Below are 13,726 nucleotides of genomic sequence, written 5' to 3' on the forward strand. Positions count from 1 at the left end.
AGTATTCGCTTTTATGTTCACGAATAATAGGCTATGATGTATAATCGAATATAAATCGACTTCGAGGGTTTTCTAGGACAAATATTGATCTGATGTTCATTACGTAGGAGATCCGAAACTTATTTATTCTGTATATCGATGTATGACATTGAAGCAAAGATTTAGACTTGTTTCTAATTGCCCGATCCGAACCCTTCGGATAATCAGAAAGCATTCTGCTTGGTTCTCGGCCCGCTAATTGAAGATTGAAGTACTTTCCGGGCATCTTGATGTATAAATAGGAAATATTCATTGTTACTAGTGCATATTGGAAAAGCATAAAGCATTTTTCTAGTCATATATAGGTTTTTCCCGATTTCATCGGTCACTTGCCATCCTGAAATTTGCATTGTTTTTAGTAACTAATAACGCGACTAAAAACTTTTTTTTATCTTGAATATTCGCTACGTCAAGTAATTCAGAACGATCTAAAACAATTTTTTTCACTCGACTTTGTCCCATGTATGAATATTTGGAAAACCAACATTTCGTCAAAATTTCACGGTAGGAAAATTATTTATTTCATTTTTACAACAACTGTTCAAAAATTGCATCGAGTAGAAAATTATGTTTTGCCTACTATTCTGTCGAAAAATAATTTAAAAAAAAGACTACTATGAATATAAAATAAATTAAATTCAAAGTGATGATGAATGAGAAAAATTTAAATTTCAAGAGTATGTTTATTATAAGTAAAGATATGAAGCGGAGCTGATTTTCCAAAAGTAGTCAGTAGTTATAATTTGTAAATGACCATACCAGCTCACTTGGGCTGTACTGAACTAAAAATTTTGCAAATGTTTTAAAATTGTTTTACTTGTAAAATTGCATCAAATTGGAATTGCATCGAACGTTTTTCTTTTCAGTGTCCGATTGTTTCCTACAACTCTTTCTCAACCACTTCTTTGTATAATTACCAAATTCCGAGTAACAACAGATTTGAAGAAAGTGCATGTCTAACCTTTAAAAAAACACTCTTAAGTCGAATTGATCCCTTCATCCTTGCAAAACAATAGTTTGCTGTACTGAAGACGTGTGCAACGTTTCGTCTGAATCGATGGATGTGAAGTCTGATCACTTTTCACCCATTTTTGGAATTGCTCGTGTCGTTAATGTCGTTTGATGTAATCATTCCCCCCATAACCCAGTATTGTGTCAGAAATAAACAAAGAAATTAGAACCATCCAAATGAACGAATAGAAGACTCAAGTACTGATAAACAGGTAAATTATTCCGTACTAGCTCAGTGAAGAGGGTAGGCCTATGAACCATAATTGTGCCAAGGCGAGGAATCACTTGAACTGACGGGCAAATGACAGCCACTCCTTTTGACGGACCAACAACTGCATGAATGGCCCAATGCGTTTGCAGTCAGAAGCTCAGAAGCTTTTTTTCTCTCAGCGTCAACGAAGCAGCTAGTCAAAGAATGATGAAGAGTGGAAAAATTAATGTTGAGTTTATATTCAAATTGAGTTTTCCAGTGCTATTCAGCGCCAGTAACCAGGTTAGTAGAAAAAGACATTTTTAGTTGTAGGTCGAATGAAAATATAAACAGGTTAAAGGATGGGTGGCAAAATCTAGTGACAATATTGAACGAAACGAAAGCTACCTTGAAAGATAAGGAGGAAAAAAATTGACCTTGACGTGACGCCTCATTTCCAAACAGGCTGTTGCAAAACAGCGTTCATAAAGGTTTTGCAGAAGCAAAACTCTACCAAGCAATTCATAAATTTGTATTAACTTAGAAGTTCATTAAAAAGTAATTTAATTGAAATCTGTTCTGATTTCGAGTGGATGAAAGCTTCTCATCTCTGCTAGTAGGTAGGCAGGCAGACAGGCAGGTAAATCAGTAATTACAACTCCACTCTAGCCACTGCTCGAACTAACTTACTGCTACGGCTATACACTTCAAGGATTTTCTCTCGTCGCATTGAACTCGCTCGAAACAAGGATAATTGGATAAGTTTTCGCCCCTTTTTCTAGCTCCTACGCCCGTGTTGTTATATAAAACGAAAATGGATAGATAAAAAAAACGCTGGAATGGTAAGTTCTCAACACTATAATTCAGCCCATCAGTGCAAGCAAAAGCAATTTCCTTCGGTGCTGAAAGGCCGCAACCGTCCCATCAACCTAGTAGAAATTGATTGTAAGTACCTGCTGCATCGTGACATGCCCGGTTTTCCCGTGGAAACTTTGCAATTGAATCAAGTGAAATGTAGATTGACGCCGAGATTTGCAAAGCATCTACATTACGCCTTTAGAGTGTTTTCGATCAGCTCTCAAAGGTGCAGAAAGACTCTTGTTCGAAGAACATTTGCAGGATTGGCAGTCGAGCTAAATGAATCAGCTGAATGGGTGGTTGATGCACGGAAACAGCTAATAATATCTTCAGACCATTTAGGAAGAGTCATTTAGTTATTGAACACCGACTGAAGTTAGATAACATAGTTGATCTCTAGTTTCGGGTACACTAACGAAACGAATAAAAAAAAAGACAGCCATGATTTCTACTGGAATGGAATCAGTTTTGCGGATAGGACAGTGAGATCGCCGAAAAAAAGGTGGTGGATATTATCAGAGGCATGACCGGATTGACGTGAATAAAAAAAAAACAAACTGCCACGCTTCTTCTCTTACTACAAATTTGTTTATTTATATTTTCAATGAAAAAAAATCGACTTTTTGTATCGATTAGTCGATCTTGAAAATGTCCCAGTCGTTGAATTCCGTCGGTATAAAACAAAGATAGCTGCATTTACCTTGAATGCCAAATATCTGCTACTGATAAATAAAGAAAATAATTACCACTTTTTCGGTGCGAAATGTGCATAAAACAAATCTTCAAAATAGCTCACTGATGACCGGCGAACGCTAGTCAATAAATTTACCCAAACTGACGTTAGCTGCGGAAAATACATTCTTTAACCATTCGCGTCGTTACACGTTTACATACAAAAAGGTGGATCTATCGAGAGCAAAAATACAACTCACTGCCCCGGTGAACGACTGAATTGATTATTCTGTTGCAGATTCATTTCTTTCGATGAAAAAAAAACAATAAATCGTTTTTTTGTGAACTGTAAAATTTTGATTCGATGTTAACCAAGGTCGAGTGCATTTTAGTATGTGCGAAACTTCTGCTATTGAACATTGATGAAAATAGTTTCCACTTGTTCGGTGCAAATGCCGCGCGAAGCAGATCAGCTAGCTATAATCGTTGAATGGATTCGAGTCCATATCAAAGGTCGAATTTCAATCATCAAAGAGTGATAGCTGTTTACTGTAGTAATAGAGATATCTTCCATGTTGAACTACCACCACCGAATTTAACCGCAGAAGTTTACAGACGTCAGCTACATCTTTTATTATTCGTTTGTAATATAACTGCTATACAATGTTCATGCCTATCATTTGGTGATAAACGGAGTGTCCTTTTCATTAGTAACAATCCATTTAGTGACGAAATGACATAATATTAAGCTATAGACCCATGACCGGTTGCATCGTGCGATGTCATAAAAATGTGAGATTTACGAAATTTTTTTAAATTTCAAATGTTATAGAAATGCTGGTCGAAAGTCTCAGAGAGCCGATTTTTAAAAACCAATTTTAATTCACCTAGTATTTAATGATTAATGCCTTTCTCATATTACTCACATTCTCATAAATATCACTGGAGGATTCTTTTAAAAAAATCAAACACATTTTCATAAATATCACTGGAGGATTCGTACCAAAAATACGAACGCGAGCACATTTAGGAATCATGTTTGCCTCAATGGGTAGGCCGAAAATGTCATGTCAACGGTTTTTTAGGATTGTCATGGCATAGTTTTCGTGGACTATCTCGAAAAAGAACAAAATCGTCACGAGCAAATATTACTGCATGTTATTGGAACTATTGAAGGTCGAATTCGCTACTAAACGGCCAAAGGTATGAGGCTAAAAACTATGTATTCTATAAGATCAAAAAATCAATAATTTTGAGCTTCAATTTCTTCACCATTCACTTTATTAGTCCGATTGGCCTCTCTCGGACTATCTGTTCTCAAACCTCTAAAGAACGGTTATCGACAAAAAAATTGCTTCTTGGACGATATAAAAAAGTCGTAAAATCGTTGAAATAAGCCGACCAAAAAGTAGTCATTAAACAGAGCTAGAAAACAAAACCCTTCTTAATCCAACTAGTGGTTTGATAATGCCTTGCTCTTGTCATTTAAATAATCCCATTTAAAAATTTGTAAGATTCTATCCTCGGCTTTTAGTATTGTGAGCTTATTAAATAACCTAACAGTAGCTTCCGAAATCGATTCTCAAATCTCCGAGAAATTTTTTTGCATTGAAAAATACTTGGATTATTCATTACATCTCTCGAACCAAAAATGTTCGCCATAACCCTTCCAAATATGATTGACATTGTTAGCTCTCAAACAAGCTCAAAATTGTCAAAATATCAGCCGATGAAAAATGTGCAGTTAGTCGGTTACGTCATTTTTTGATTTTCGATCTTCATACAAAATTCAACAGTAGCTTTCAAGCCCCTCCATTTGTACAAATCAGCTAAGCCATCTCTGAGAAACTTGATCGTTAAAAATACAACGCGTTTTGTCGATTACACCACTTATTCCATTACATCTCCGGAACCAGTAGTGCCAGCCATTTGATCTACGAACTTGATCAATAGTTCAATAGTTGCCATCAAATGAGCCTAGGCTTGTTGATATCGTCCGTAAAAATGCGTTTTATCGCTTACGTCACTTATACCATTACATCTCCAGAACAAGCAAAGACAGTCATTTGATCTTCGAAATCGAGCTTAGGCTCGTTTGAAAGCTATTATTAGACCATTGGTCAGTCTAATAATAACTTTCAAATGAGCCTAAGCTTATTGAAATCGGTTCAGCTATCTCTGGGAAAATTCCACATACGTCACTTATACCATTATATCTCCAGAACCAGAAGTGACAGCCATTTGATCTTCGATCTTGATCAATGGATCAATAGTGGGTTTCAAATGAACCTAAGCTTGTTGAAATCGGTTCAGCCATCTCCGAGAAAATTAAGAAGTAACAAAATCTTTGACAAGTGGACGCACAGATATTTTCCGATCTCTTCGAACTGATTCGGAAGTCGGTTTTTCCAGCAATTGTATTACCTTTCTATAAAGAAAGGCAAAAGCGGGTTTAATCTAGTGGTGTGATGATGCCTTTCTCATGTTAGTCATATTTTCATAAATATCACTAAAGGGGGCTGAAATAGGTTCATGCGGCCAGCAACTATCAATAACTACAATTTGAAATAGTTTTGAGACAAAATATGAAAGATGTTTTCTGTTTCTTTAAAACATAGTTTTAATTTCGCATTGCATTTCTGGAAATCGAATCCGAAAAAAATTCAATAACAACCTATTGGACTCTAATGTCGTTTTCGTTTTTAATTTGCACTACACCGGTGCAGTGCTACACTGAGGCATGAATAAACGAACAAAAATGACGAAAACATAAACAGTAACCATTGACTACAATAAACGATTCCATTGCACAGAGCTACACCAAACTTTTGATGACTGCTACACCAGTGGTATATGTGCAGCAAAAGTGTAGCACTGGTGTAGTGCAATTGGTAAAAACGAACGGTTTCAGTGCAGCTTTCGTTACACCGGTGTAGTGCAATTTAAAAACGAAAACGACATAAGACTCAAGTCTAAGTTTGCAAAAATTGGCTTAAGCGTCTCTGAGAGAATAAAGTGAGTTCCGTTTTGGAGTTTTTGGCCACAATTTCCGGTACTTCCGGAACAGGAAACTAGGAACCGATATAGTCGTAATAAATTTGTTTGGCCCGCTACTGAGACAAATTTAAATTTGAGATTTGAACCAAGTTTAGAAGAAATTTTGCCATATCTTGAATCTTGGCTAGGCTTGATTAACCTGTAACTCCGGAATCGTAAATCGAACCCAGATGGAATTCAACAGCAATTTATGACACCGTGAAACCTTTCATTTTAGCCATAGTTGGTGAAAATCGGTTTAGGAAAATGAAGTGTGCTCCGACTTACAGTTTTTGTCAATTATTTCCGATACCTTCGGAACTGGGAGCTGGGAATTGATACATCGGAAATCAAATTTTTTGGTAATTAAATAACAAAAAAGTAAAATATATACATTATATGATAGGCTAGAAGGATTTCATACGTTTTTTTTCATGTACACAAAAACAAACATGATATTAAAATTTTGTCACTTAATTCCAGAATCCGAAGTCGAATCACAATAAAATTCAATAGCATTCTATTGGATCGCAAGACCTTTCATTTGAACCTAGGTTTGTGAAAATCGATTCAGCCATGTCGGAGAAAATTGGGTGCTTTTTTTTGCAATTTTTGTCTCGTATTGGAACAGGAAGTCGGATCCGGATAACTATCAATAGCGTTATATGGGAAAGTAATACCTTTGTTATGAATCTTAGTTTGTTAAAATCGATTTAGCTATCTCAGAGCAAGTTATTAAATACATGAAATATCCGTTCTTTTACAATTACCACAAGACGCCACGAGCCAATTACAGTACAAAATTCGATTGCCACGAGAAGAAAATTCAAGCTAAAAACGTGCTCCTAAAGGAAAGAAGATGTTCAAGCAAAATAATGCTTTTTTATATCAGTGAAGCATGATGAAAAAGAATTATTCTAATTGAATTTTAAGGCCAAAAGAAAACTGTCTGAAACGAACAATCTTTCGCTGCTCGTTAGTGCTCGTAAGCTTGATGAGGATACTACTGTGCTCGTAAGCTTGATAAGGATATTACTTTTCATTGCAAAATCAATTTACCGTTTCTCATTACCGCAATCAACAATGACAAAGTAAACATACGGGTGGTTTTTGGTTTGCACAAAAAGCACATATTTAGTTTCACTTTCTCTACGTTTCGTCTTCGTCTCATCAGTGCGGTTTTTGGTTTGTTGAAATTGAACTGCTAGGTGGACATGTCAGTTTAATTTGAACTGCCAAAACAATGATGAGCCAAAGGCGAAACGTGAAGAAAACGAAAATGTAGAATTAGATCTACAATCAGTAACCAATCAAAGCTTTCGGATCCTTATCCATTGTCCATATTGAATCCCTTTTCGCTGGAACTATGGATTTTTTACACAACCACACATCCACGTTCAAATAGAAAAGAAAACAACTGTACCAACAACAATTGCTAATCGAAACGAATTCTTTTCCCAGAATCGTAAACTCTCAGATTTTCCGTGAAAGATTTTATTTTGTATTCGTCCGGCCAGGTCAGATAACGAGAAACGAATCCCCGAGTGCAGGAGCTATCTAGAAATGAAACAAATTCGGCTACGCTTCAGTCACACACGAAAGAACACGCCCAGCTCAGCTAAATCACTTGTTTGGGTTTTCCGAAGAAATGTAATCATAATTTTTCAAATGGAAAATTCGCCTCGCGTTTGCTTCGTCTGTCGCTGATTCGAGGCAGACACGGTTCGATTATGATTGAGAATGTAACAACACCTATCTACGGGATACGGATTGACAACAGTGCATTTCTATTGCCAGAAGACGGTTTGTTTATCTTTGCACAGCATAGTTTTCCTTCGCACCCCCCGTCTATTATTTGGCTTGACCGAACGGTGATACACGTTAATGAATGTGTTTGATTAGTACTGAGACCCCTTGTGTATTTTAGATAGCGTTTATCAATTTTTAAATGTTTCGTGAAGATGCGCAATTGGGAGCAATTCTATGAACGTCAAAACCTCTGACTCTTTGATATTGATTTATTGACGTAGTTTAGTTACCGGATAATAAATTAGTATGATTTATGAAGAATACCCGTAAAAATCAGCAGTATCGAATATGCTGTTTGCTTGTTGGCAAGAGAGACCGAAGTTTATGAAAGTTGCTAACTTTCAGAAAATCTCACACACACACACTTTGCTGCTCCCAGTGCACGTGAGAAACGATTTACCGTTTAGCCATCATCATCATCATCACCATGATCATCGTCATGACAATTTACTTGTGTGCGCAAAAACTTGCGCACTCTATCCGATGCCTCCCACCAGAGAGGAACTAAAATTATTCTCCAAACGAAAAAAACGGGTCTTCTTGAATGAAATGTATTGTCCAAGTGTTCTACATGGGCACAAAGAGGATGGTGCGTCTCCATTGGCCTTTGTGGATAGAGCATTGATAACAAAATCCAATTCAAACGAGAAAATCGACTTCGCGCGGTTCAAATTTCAAGCGCCCCTTTTCTGGAGATTTCGTTCCTGTTCCCAGAAATTGTCCCGGTTTTATGTTGTTGTTGTTGTTGCATAGCACATCTGGGACTTCGGTTGTCGCACAGCTCGAGCACTTGGAAGAGAGAAAGAGAGAGAGAAAAATTGAACATTGTGGAGAGAAATTTCATCCAACCCAAATTGAAACGGTTTGCCATGCTTCGAACACCGAAGCAAGTCCTCGTTCTGGGAAAATTTATTGACCGAGATGTTGTACTGTCGCTTTTACACAAATATTTTGAAACATCACAATTTAAAATATTCAATAATAAACATTCCATTGATGGAAACGATAAGAATAGCGAATCAGGTCGCTCCACAACAACTCGCTATCCTTGATTGCCTGCAACTCGTCCGTTAGTGTGTGTTTGTTCCCTGAAATGCTATAGATACTGTTCGATACTGTTGTAGTTGTGGTAGTAGGATTTAAACACACCCACGGCCAGTTGGAACTGAAAAATGGAGAGCTTGGAAAACGATCGGGTCATCGGTGGTGTGGTCGTTTGACTGTACGTGTGCTTTCAGTTTGTGTAAGTAGACAAAGTCAGAAGCTGTTGCTTCACTCACGTTGCTACAACGTGGCAACAACGTGTAATTTTGTTTTTTTTTTGCTATTGACTATTATCGTATACAGTTTACCTATCTAGTGGCAGTCGGAAAAAGCCACCCTCACCTTACCGACTGAATAATGGTGAGAATTGCTATCCCAGAGATGAACTTCCTGCTTCTAACGAGCTTTCTATGAGAACGAGGTTGTTTAATAGTCTAAAATTTTCCTTTCGTATTACAATAAAAGTACCGCGGTTTCATCGTGCCGAAATTTCCCTCTCGCTCCCCCAATCACCTACCAGCTACGAAACAACTGTTGGCGTACCCTTAAAGTAATGGCTGAGTTTCAACGATCTGGAGGGACAGTAAACCTGTGCTTTGGGCATGCGTTACTACACCTCTGTGCTAACAAAGGGGGTAAGGGATTTTCTCCATTTTCAACTACCCCGTTCCTGCTACACACCTTGTTTTATCGCATCTTTTACCGAACATAGCTTGAAAACATGTGTGTATGTAGGAAAATGTGAAACAAAGAATTTTTGGTGGCATACCAGAGAATCCAATAAGCCTGATCTTTCGATGGAAAATTGTGGATAATTGTAAGAAAATTCGATTTCAGAGGAAAGAGTGTGTTGTCATGGAATGCGGTGGTTTTGCGCAAGCCACACATTAGTTGAGGGATGAAATTTGTATGCGCCAGAATGTTTGAGATTGTTTTGTTGTACTCGCTATGAGATGCTAGGTCCGAAAACTTTCTATATCGATCGTCTGTAAAAATATGTTATTTTGTAAATTGTTTTTCTTTTGTCGACTTACTATGGAGCACCTTTTCCAAATTTACCCTGTACAAGAATGGGTAGAATCAAAAACATCATATCAACAAGATATCCAGCTCTAACATTTCCCGAACAAATCATTGGCAATATCCTTTTTTGTGAGCATAGCGCCTTCAGGCGAGTCTGCATCGAATCTTGTACTCACAATTTGAATCCTTTTGAAAATAAAATCATGAACAATTATCATGACTTCATGAGAAATTGAAATAAATATTTTCATAATTTTTTAATCATGACAGCAGTAATGAATTTCATTCCTTGCATATGTAGAAGAAAATCGATCCCAAAAAACTAATGCTGCATAAACGATTAGCATGGTTATGCTGAAATGAAATTTTCTAGCAAGCATAGCAGTGTCAAAAAATACTGTCATAATTTCGTAAAGCTCTCATTATTATGAAACATCTCTCATCACCTGTTGGGGCCATCCTACGGTCTGCATATAAACGACTTTTTCTCTCCTACAAAATGAACCTAATTTTTCGGTTGATCCTGGTATTGATAAGGGAATGTTTTTGTATAGTGAAGTTGAAATTGAGATATTTAACGAATGTAAAAAAAAGGAAAATGCCATCCCCCCGAGTGAAAAATAAAGTTTCCCTGAACTGCAATTTCCGTCCGTCGTAAACGGGACATTTTTTTCTATCTCTACGATTAGGGAGTCTGATGGGCACAAACCCTTGTCATGACAAAAAAATGACTCCGACTCACACTACTCCAACAGAACAGAGCACACCCTCTGAAACGGAAACTGTTGCACACCTCCACGTCGATTCGATCGTCCGTGAAGCGGAAAGGCTAGTGAAAGGTGATTTGTCACAGCAAATGGACTTGGCACCAAACAGGAAGTCAAATTTATATAGGAAAGCTGATCCCCTTAGCCACGAAAGTATCACGTTAGATGTTTGTAACTCAACCGTACATAAAAGGACTATACACAGCCAAAGCCAAACAAAGCCACCACCCTGTACGAGTCGGAAAAAGCAGTTCAATTTACTTGAAAATTACCCAAGAAAAATGAAACAGGTACCGATGGGATTTGGAATTGTTAACTACGATTACAGGGGGAATGTTTGATTTTGCTTTTACTTTATTTTTCCAAAATGCAACGGTGAACCCCTTTTGTTCATTAAAAAAATGGTAATATAATAAGGGACTCTTTTTGTTAATATAATTGGCAGTCGGCTAGCAAGTGCGACTGTATGAATTCATATGCAGCAGTGGCCTATCGTCCTCATGCGCACCTCGTGCACTGCACAACCGGTCGAATTGAAGGAATGAACTGCGTCCGCAACCCCATCCAAATACAAATAATTATTTTTTTTAATCTTTATTTATTCGATGAAAGCACGTTGGATCGCATCGAAATTGCGTGTATTTACACGCATCTCATATACATCAGACATTTTTTTTCCATTTGATTGAATTCACGTCAAGCAACTTTCAAATTACACAATATTAAATTTTATTGCATGTAGGTTTGCAATAAATATACATTAGATCAGTTGTAAAAGTCAGTCATTTTTGACTCTCGAATATGTCGGTCTCAGAAGCAGAGCTGCAAATTGTAAACCCTGAACAATTATTGCAAATTTTCCCGATGTTACCTCCCGACTTTTTCCCGGTTTTCCTGATTTTCTCGGTCACTTGCCACCCTGGCCATAGTACTCAAGTAAAAGCAAAGATGTGAAGATGAAGTGAGGAAAGGTAAGACGTGACAAAGGTCATTTTAGTCAGCCACCAGGGAGTCGAACTTAGGCATCCTATCAATGCTCTTCGAGTCTCTGATATGTAAGAGAGTGAAGGTGAAGGTTATGCTTTGTATATGGTGGAATCAACTGGGTGTGGTGTATTATGAGCAACTGCATCGAATGAAAGAACAATTTATACGTTCGAGTAGAGCGTTGCAAGAAAAACGATAGATACGAAAAAAGTAATTTTGCAACATGACAATGCTCGCCCACATGTTGCAGAGTCAGTAAAGCATGCTTAGAAACGCCTAAATGGGAAGTGCTATCCCACCCGCCGTATAGCTCACACATTGCTCCTTCCGATTACTATTTGTTCCGGTCGATGCAACTGGGCCTGGTTGAGCAGCACTTCTCCAATTGTGATGAAATTAAACAATGGATCGATAGCTAAAAATGTATGGATAGCTTGACAAATTTATCAAGGACAAAGGTAAAATTGAGGAAGCGTTCTCTCGCACTAAATGATGCGTCAGTTTATCAATTCATTCTAGAAGAACTAAAGGTGTGGTCCAACTGTAAATTTCACTGTTCTGAACCCGTTAGCCTGTCTGTCGTACTTTTTTTCAACAAATTAAGACAGTAATCAAATTTGAGTAATTCATAAAATAAAAAGTAAACAGCCACTGGTAGCTGTAAAAAGACCGAAAATATTATACTTTGCCAGACGGAAAATTGTTTGTCTTGCGTCCGTTTTCCAACTGAACGCACCGGCAGCATTTATTGATTTTCTCAATCCTACATTTTTGCCTCACTGTAATTCCGAACAAAGGCGGTTTCATATTCCCAAGGACAAGCCTTGATTTCTGTCATGAAAACGCCGTTCCTCAACCGAAATCAAACGTCAGTTTCACTAAACTTCCGTGACTGGTTGATATTTTGGCGCAACATTAACGAAGGTAATTCGTTTCCTCTGCTATTCCGGTGGTTGAAGAAAAACGCGGGGCATCGTTCTATCCTTTTTGCTATTTGCTATAGCCACCAAACATACGAAGACGAGTAGCTTGACTTGACAGCAGCTCCATAAGTTTACTTTCGTGTGTAGATGGTTACGTACTTCCTCTTCAATAAAGCACGGGGACGAAAATGTGAACTACTTCTTCAACCTTCAGGTTGTTTTCCCTTCATTAAATGGTGAAGGCAATTTCGATTTGCTTTGTAAAGTAGTTCAAACATTCATTGGTGCTGCGCTGAGTGTTGACGGAGTTGTCAGCAAATTCATCCGAACATTTATTTCAGCCCTAGCCTTAGCGTAATTTCGTTCAAGAATGTATGTAAACATTTTGCTTGTGTCACCACGTTCATGTGTCCATGTCTCAAGCTTAAAGTTTAAAATATTTGCCAGGCACATGAAATCGGAAGTTGGGCTCGTTTGCTTGTGAAGAATCAGCATAGTTAAACCAAAACCAACGGATACAGAAAAAAATACATGTAAAACACCCCGGAAGCTGTATTTTGTAGGGGAGGCAACATGCATAATTTATGACGAGAATATATTATTTTTGCTACATTTCACTGGAGTACGGCGATTGTGAAAACCGGATTCTAAAGCCGAGCGGACCAAGAATGGTTTGAGAAATAATTTCCCATCAAAACATTTGATGCTCAATTAGACCCGCGATAGAGAGGCCTTTCTACCGTTTACATCTAATATGATTGAATTGCGGACTACTTTGCATAACACAGTACGCGCCAGAGTAAATAGACTCTTGTAAATCATTCCGGTTGACCTAAATCGTTAGCTAATCAAGGATACAGAATAACCGACATTTACAGGGTAGCAAGTCAATTGCTGAATTCAATTTCCCGTTTTTTTCCTGGTTAGAGAGATCAAAATTCCAGGTTTTTAGAATAGATCAAAGCCACATTTGTTTAGTTTTTCTTATCGAAAAAAACAAATCGCACGAAAAAAATGCGCTTTCGAGGAAATTCGCGGGCAACTTTTTTGCACCCGTTTTCGTTTCCGAGCAGCAAGCGTGCAAACCAAAACTTACAAAACCGTCTCATTGATTTACTTTCAGGGCAGCAAACTGGCCCGAGCGAGTGGAATCAATGAAAAACGACATTAATATTCCCTTAATTCAAGCTTTAAACAGATATCCCATGTCAAAATAGAAACAATATACTAGGCCTGCTAGTTGAGGATTGAAGTATTTTCGGTATATATAAATAAGAAAAGAGTTAATAAGGAACAACTGTCCTAGTGTAAAACTGATTCCAGCTAACAACGTCCCGCACAGCGTTTTGGCTACCTGGGCAGCCATG

The 13,726-nt window shown here is 37.7% G+C and overlaps 1 protein-coding gene across 1 annotated transcript in view; it reads right to left on the reverse strand.

Moving 5' to 3' along the window:
- The window catches only part of LOC131437390 (calmodulin), an 82,186-nt gene that overhangs the window by 39,227 nt on the left and 29,233 nt on the right, over window positions 1-13,726 (reverse strand). The gene's annotated exons all lie outside the window — the stretch shown is intronic.

Source organism: Malaya genurostris, chromosome 3, assembly GCF_030247185.1.
Source record: "Malaya genurostris strain Urasoe2022 chromosome 3, Malgen_1.1, whole genome shotgun sequence".
NCBI classification, from domain to species: Eukaryota; Metazoa; Arthropoda; class Insecta; order Diptera; family Culicidae; genus Malaya; species Malaya genurostris.